Source organism: Cannabis sativa, chromosome 5 (genome assembly GCF_029168945.1).
Source record: "Cannabis sativa cultivar Pink pepper isolate KNU-18-1 chromosome 5, ASM2916894v1, whole genome shotgun sequence".
NCBI lineage: Eukaryota > Viridiplantae > Streptophyta > Magnoliopsida > Rosales > Cannabaceae > Cannabis > Cannabis sativa.
Genome location: NC_083605.1, coordinates 72,801,874 through 72,809,544, shown reverse-complemented (window position 1 = coordinate 72,809,544; position 7,671 = coordinate 72,801,874). Strand labels below are relative to the sequence as shown.

At 29.0% G+C, this 7,671-nt stretch overlaps 1 long non-coding RNA gene across 2 annotated transcripts; it reads left to right on the top strand.

Moving 5' to 3' along the window:
* The first annotated feature begins 3,925 nt into the window (after positions 1-3,925).
* On the top strand, positions 3,926-7,294 carry LOC133038017 (uncharacterized). 2 transcript variants are annotated; one of them, XR_009687987.1, is made up of 6 exons: positions 3,926-4,300; positions 5,187-5,273; positions 5,426-5,462; positions 6,091-6,212; positions 6,547-6,796; positions 6,941-7,294. It is a non-coding gene; the product is annotated as an uncharacterized LOC133038017 (long non-coding RNA). The 2 variants fall into 2 exon arrangements; XR_009687988.1 differs by having other exon boundaries at positions 3,927-4,300; positions 6,118-6,212.
* The last annotated feature ends 377 nt before the right edge of the window (positions 7,295-7,671 follow it).

Below are 7,671 nucleotides of genomic sequence, written 5' to 3'. Positions count from 1 at the left end.
TTGTTTAAAGATTAATATTACATAAAATAAAACAAAAATATCAATATTTCAAAAAAAAAAAAAATTCAAGTGTCGCAACCTTCCCTAAAGAGTTGAGGCACTTAACTATTTCTGACAATATTTTCTAACTTCGATAAGATAATGATGAATTGGGGCTAGGTCTGGGGGTTTCATTTGATTTTTCTGAGTCTTGGGGGCTAGGAGTGGCAACTGAAAAAGAGGAGGAGACCATTAGACTCCCACTCTATGTTATATCTCTTTTATCACAACCTTTTATGTGTTTAATTGAAATTTTGGATGTTTAGAATGACTATTATGAGCTAATTTCAATTTTAAGGATGTTATGCAACTCACTTGAACCTTTTTTATGAATTAATGTAGTTTTCAATTTCTTCATCATTTTCTATTTAATTCCATGCAATCTATGTTAATTTAACAATTATTTGTTGGCCTTTATAGTTATTCTTTATGAGTTTGAATTAAAATTTGAAAAGTTCGATTTGATTATGCGCTATGGTTGTTATGAATGCAATTTAATTTAGAATAAAAATATCTAGGTTGATTGTATAATTTTTATCAGTTGTTATATTTATTGTTTTCTTTGTGATTAAATGCTGTCATAGAAATATACAGAACTTTAAACTAGATTGAGTTTATAAGTCTTAATTAGATTATAAACTAATTTTATCAACTTGTCAATTAATTTAGAAGAAGAAGAATTTAAGTAAATTGCATTAAAGTATTAAAAGAGAGGGTACGTAGTTGATGAACATAATTGTCCTAGTCAATTTATTATTTCTTTATTGTTTTTATTGTTTTTTTTCTATTATTTTTCTTGCTAAAAATTTTATAAATTTATTTAATCAAATAGAAATTAAAGATTGGTTGATTGGTAAAATTGATAATCAGTCCTTGTAGGACGATCACTACAAAAAATAACTACCTTTAGTGATAATTTTTTAGTCACAACATAAATTTTTTATGATTAAATTTGACTTTTAGTCACAACAAAAAGTTATTTGTGACTAAAACATAATATTTAGATACAAGTTGTTACTAATTTAGTTTTAGTCACAACAAGTATTGAGACTAAAAAGATATTTAGTCACAACAAATTGTAATTTTTGTAACTAATATTTTTAGCCACAGACCACTTTTAGTGTGAACATAGGAATAATGACTCATAATTAGTCACAACTTTTTTACTTTTAGTCACAAATTTTGTTGTGATTAAAAATAAGACTTTTTGTAGTGGATACTTAGTCTTTTTAAAATCTTAATATAATTTACGACTGTATGCACTTGTATAGTTTTAATTCTTGCAACAATACGTGAATTAACCTGTCTCATACGTGATGTGATTGGTGTCAAAGAAGTTTTCACTTAGGCCCATGAGGTATGTGTTAAAGTAGTGGGTATGCATATCCCAATGTTTATTTTGCTTTATAAAATCTCATTTAACGTTAGTATAGAAGGGACGAGCTATATTGCTACCATCTTTTTACGTTGAAGCAAGTGTAGTTCACATATCGTACTGATATAACTCGAATAGTAAGATATAAAGGAGTATCTCTCTTTGGGGACTTGGTTCCACTCACTCTCTATCCTTGTGGAACGGGGCTATCCCGTTCCCCAGGACTAGTATCATTAAGGACTAGGTTCACATCTTGGACCAAGAATTTCCCATTACTCAACCTCATGTCTCAATGCAAATATACTAACTTAAAGACATATTGGTCTAGGATCAACGTTTTGGTACGACTACCTCGACCTAAGTTTCGATGACTTCATTCTCACCTTTTAGGGTAAAGTGGTAACATGTGTTCTCTGTAAAAGTACGAACATCAATAAAGATCGATAAAATTAAGTAATAACTAAATAATATAACTAATCATAAATTTAGTAAGATCTCTATCTCCAATTAAGAGTCTATTTGGCTTAGTTTTTAGAAAAACTAAAAGCTGTTTTTTTTTAAAAAAAAAAAATTGTGATAAGAAGGTATTTGGTAACCAGGTAAAGAAAAACTTATTGAAGAATTTGTGGAGAAGCTAAAAGCTAAAGCTGATACAACTCAACTTTTTTTAAAAAAAATTGTTTTGATTAAAAGTCTTTATAATAAATTGTTTTGTACTAAAATTGTATTTAATTATTTATTATATATTACAAAAATAAAAAATATTTTTTTGAAGGAAAACAATATGAAAATAAATAATTTTAAATTTTAAATTTTTTATTTTTTTAAAAAAATTATTTTATATTTACATTTTTATTATTAACAAACTACATCAACCTAGAATTCTTTATAAACTATATTTTTTTTATAAGTGATAAAATTATAATTTGAAAATATTATAAATTATTATTTATCAAATGCATATAAATTTATAATATGAGAAAAAAATTAAAAATTATAGAAAATAATAAAAATTAAAAACTATAACGTATCATGATTATATCGAATCTTAACAACTCACAACACTTTAAAATATAATTTAACAAACAATCAGCTCAGCTTTTTCTCACAGTACAACTACATGCTGCTTTTCCCCACAGCACAACTGGCCAAGCTAGCTCTAGGCAATTTTTCATGCACAATCCAAATTTATTACGTAATAAATAGAGTAATTTACGGCATAAATACTTAAGTTTAATTTTTAGGTAATAATATCTAAGTTGTAATTCTGGAACATCTGTAGGTACCTAGCTATTAATTGTTAGGTAAATTACCATGTGGCAATCCTTGATTAGTCCAAGTCATTAAATTTTATTAATTTTTTAAAAAATAATTAGTTTAAATAGACCAATAAGAAAATGACACGTGGATAATGACTTGACATTTAATGGGCAGGTACCTACGAAAGTTCCAAAAATATAACTTAGGTCCGCCAAAAACTAAACTCAGGTATTTATTTGTAAGCGAGAGTTAAACTTAGTTATTTATGCTACAAATAACCCTAATAAATATAAGGCTCGTTTCGTATGCCTTAATGTATTGTATTATTATTTAATACAATACTATATGTTTGGTATGGACTTATATTAATAGATTGTGTAAAGTTATAATATATTTTTTAAAAACTTGATCCCAACACCGATTACAGGTCGGGTCTGGGTCTAGGTTCAGGTTTGAGTCTCATTGGGTCTAGGTTCTGGATCCGAGTCTAGTCTGCGTTCGTTCCGAGTTCGAGTCCCAGCTCCAGGTCCAGGTCCACGTCCGAATCCAGATCCAGATCCCAAGTACGAGTCCTGGTTTGGGTCTTCCCAGTACAGGTGCAAGTCCAGATCCTATGTACGGGTCCAGGTCTCTAGGTCAGAGATTGGGATTGACTCTAAATCCTTTGTAATTATAATACAAGCGAGTACAAACTATTTGTTATGTATTAAATAATACAATTTATATTGTATTAAAAAATTTAATCGTAATTATTAATACAATATATTATTTTATCCTAACATAATGTTATTAATTATTAAATACAATACGATTCTTATAGAGCATTTCAAACGAAATTAATTCATATTGATTTGAAGACTTATAATGGCAAATCTTTTGTTTCCTATTGACCTAGATTACTGCCCAATCGTGAAAAGTTTAGAAAGAAGAAATTAGTACTTTTTACTGACCAAATAGCTAGCTAGTAATTAATGAATACTACTAGACGTATCATGTGTAATCAGAGAACTTTTCACATCATTGCAATGCAGGGTACTTGAAGTAGTGCAGATATTTAATTGCTGTTACAAAACATATATTTATATATATTTAGAAGGGTATATATACCTTGACTTTTTTTTTGAACCCTGTTGTTTTGGAGTACTTTTTCTAAAAAAAAATAACTATTACCTTTTTTCATCACTACAAGAATTTTCCTATATAATTACATTTAGTAATAACACTTTAGAAAAAACGTTACGAATCCAAGAAAAAAAAAAGCGTTACTGACTACTAATCTCCTATATTAATTTATTAACGTTTTTTTTATAAGTATATTTATTAAGGTTTGAGAAAAATCTGAGAGGATTTTCTAATTTCAAAAATAGAGAAAAGCCATTTTCGTCACTTGTCTCTCTCCATCGCTCTCCCCAATTTCTCATTATCGCAATTCACAATCTCTCTCTCTCTCTCTCTCTCTCTCTCTCTCTCTCTCTCTCGTCGTTTGTGTATATGGAGCCATGGCTGCCTGCGGCTTCGTCAAGCTCAACGCCTCATCTTTCAACTGGATCGATCAACAGTCATCTGCGCCGAGTTACCATCCCGATCCGCGCCGGGGCTTACACTGATGAACTCGTTAAAATCGCTGTGAGTTTCTTTGATTAATTAGAAATCATTACACCTGTCGATATATAAATTTTTATTAATTTTTCGTTTGATTTGATTTCGTGGCTAATCAAAAGCTTTCTTAGACCTTGATCAATTTTTTCTTTTATTTCGTTCCGATTGTAACGAGATAATCTTTGAATTTAATTAAATAGACTGTATATGAGGAGGTATGTACACAATCCATAGTTCCGATTGTAATTTTTTGAAATCTCTGCTTTTCTTCTATGACTTATATACTTACTGTAATTTATTTATATGATCTCTGATCAGCCAGTCAGTGTTAAAGCAATTAAATTAAATCAATCTCAGTAGCACTATTATCATAGTTCATCCGGTTCTCCATGTTTTTCAAAGCAACAACCAGTCCTCCTCTTGGCTCTCCACTTTAGATTTGTATTCTTTTTATTTAGATTAGATTTTGGAGGTATATAATAAATTATTTTTGGTAAGGGATGATAGATACAGAGATTTTGTTTTATCATTTTCAAAACTTTGTTTTGTTTCTTGGCACCATATATTTAATTTTTTTTTGTTATGTTATGACTAATCAAAGATGTTTGTAAAGTATTTATGAGAGTTTGCAAATTTTGTAAGAATATAATGTAATGTTAAAAGGAATGTGGTTTCAACTCAAATTGTGAGTTTTTATTTCTTATGCTACTGCTGGCTAATTAACTGCTTTGCAAAAAGGCCTAATTTTGTCGTTGTTAAAATGTTGTATCGAGGTGCTTGGTAAAAGTTGTGTTTGCCTTATGTATTGGTTTTTATTTGAGCACATTTTATTTTGGGAATTTTGTTTCTGTGTCTCTCTATGTATATATATTTGGTAAAATTTATTACAATTACCATTCCTTTGATTAATTAGGTTGGCTGCCCTTTGCACTACTCATTTTGTGCAACTGGAAATTGGGGCTTTTGAAGGAATCTTCAGCCACATGAAATTGTTGAGCAGGTTTGAACAAGATAGAAATAGTTAATTGTAAATTGTTTAATAATTTGTCTTAAGATGAATTATATTCTCTTCATGTATACAACCCATCACATAATTATTCTTAACTTTGGCTCACCCAAACTCTCTATTTTCATATTTTTTGGTTGACATAGCATTGCTGGTGCAGCATGGGAAACAATGGTATCTCAGGTATGGATGTGATGCTACCCTTTTCAACAGTGTATTAGTGTAAAACTCTTTCCTTCTTCTTCTTCTTTTTCAAACTCAACAAATAAAACGGAAACTTAAAGTACTCTAGCAAATTAATAAATATATTTGTTTAGTTATTAGACTTATTCTGCAATTGAAAAGAGTTTGTTGAGCTTGATCTTTCTCCTATAACACAATATAATGTTTCACTCTTTTGGGATGAGAATAAATTGGTTAAAAGTTGTTAATTTGTTCCTCTTGCAACTACTTATTTAATATATTATTGGCTTTATTTGGGATTGGATTATCAAGGCAGGGGTTACAGATGATACAGAGATTCTGTTTAGGTATTATTTTCTGTTTGGTTAGGCAGGAGTTTTGTTGTTTGTTTGTTTGTTACTTTCTGTATTCTTGTTTTTGCCTAAATCGTGTACTGTGCGATTTTTATATTTTTCAACTAGAAAGAAAAGCAAATAGCTGTCATGAGTGACTTATAGCTAACTTTGAAGACTAGTTAGTTTTTACTTTTGATAAAAACACCATATTTATATCATGTAAATACAACACACACTCTCTTACAGAGATGGTATTTTTACTAATATATATATATATATACACATATATACAGAGATAATAACACATTGTGTTGTAGCAGAACCTCCATCAGAAGGTTTAAGATGAGCAACATGATCAACTGAGATTCTTTCTGCTTCTACTGTATATGAAAGAGGTCCAACAAAAAAAAAAAAAGTGTAAGTAACTCTGATCAATAATAGCTAAAAGAGTTAATAGCCCATGGATACTAGTGTCTAACCTTAATAATGTAGCTTAAATCGTAATATCTTTTGATGTGTTCGATGGAGATGCACATAGGGTAATTGTTAAGGAAGTTGTTTTAGAATACTGAAAAGTATTATATACTATGATTGATAAAAGGTTTTTATAAGTGATTTATGAGGTGTTCTTAGTTTATGAATACTCATGTTAACATTGATACTTTCTATTTTTTTAATTTTCATCAATATCTTGTTCGAAAAAAAAAGAAATTGGTTACTAGTTAATAATCTGTTACTTCTTTGTATAGTTTTTAATGCAAGGAAAAGTTGGTCGGTATGCACCAGTGTTCGAGAAGTACCAGTAAAAAGCAGAGTCATTTATGTGTGGTTGTATCAGAAAGAGTAGCTGGAATGTTCAGAAGACTCCTATTGGTCTTATTTTCAAGCAGAGATGGAACAACTATCTACTCTGACTACCTCACTTCTTCTGGTAAATACCTCAAGTGTGCTTCCAGCAATGTTGCTCCCTCTCAACTTCTTTCATTCTTTAAAGCTCAGGTAATCAACTCTAAATGAGCTATTGTAAAAATCCCTGATGATGTTTCTTTCAAAAATTTCTTATAAAGTATTTAAACTGAAATGTTTGTTATGTGTTTGACAAAATGTCTCAACCATTGATTATGTTACATGTTACTTTTTTAGGTTGATTAAATTTTGGGAGACAACCCCAGAGCTACAAGCTACATGGTTGGGTAGGGAAACAACTACCCTCGTCAAGTTCACCACAGGGATTCTTCCATTGTTTCATAGAAGGTCAATCCTAAATTTGTTGCTTGCCGAGAGGGTTATGCCACTTGGTTTTGCCGCAAAGGCTTGGCTGCACCTGCAAACTGCGCATTTCAGACTCATGTAATATTATGTATATCGACCATAAATGTTAAATGTTACAAATAGATTTTTGACTCATTAGAAATTACATGAGCTTTGATCATGTTATTGTTTACTTGGAATACATGTATTGAATATTTTGATAATATACAAAATATATTAGATTGTTATTTCATTATTTGGACAAAGTGTTATTATTGAGAAATTAGCAATATTAAAATGTAACATTTCTTAATATGTAACATAATAATAATGTAATTAAAAATTATATGATTACATTTAAAAATGTTATTAAATGAATATAACATAAGAGAAATGATAACATTAAAAAATAGTTATTATTAAGAAATTATAACAACATAAAAATGTAATATATCTTCATACATAACATAATAATAATGTAATTAAAACATATACGATTACATTTTGAAAATGTTATTAATAAATGTAACATAATGAACCATAACACTAAATTAATGTTAACTATTATAATATATAACACTAAAATAATGTTATAATATGCTATTTAATAACATGTAAAAAAT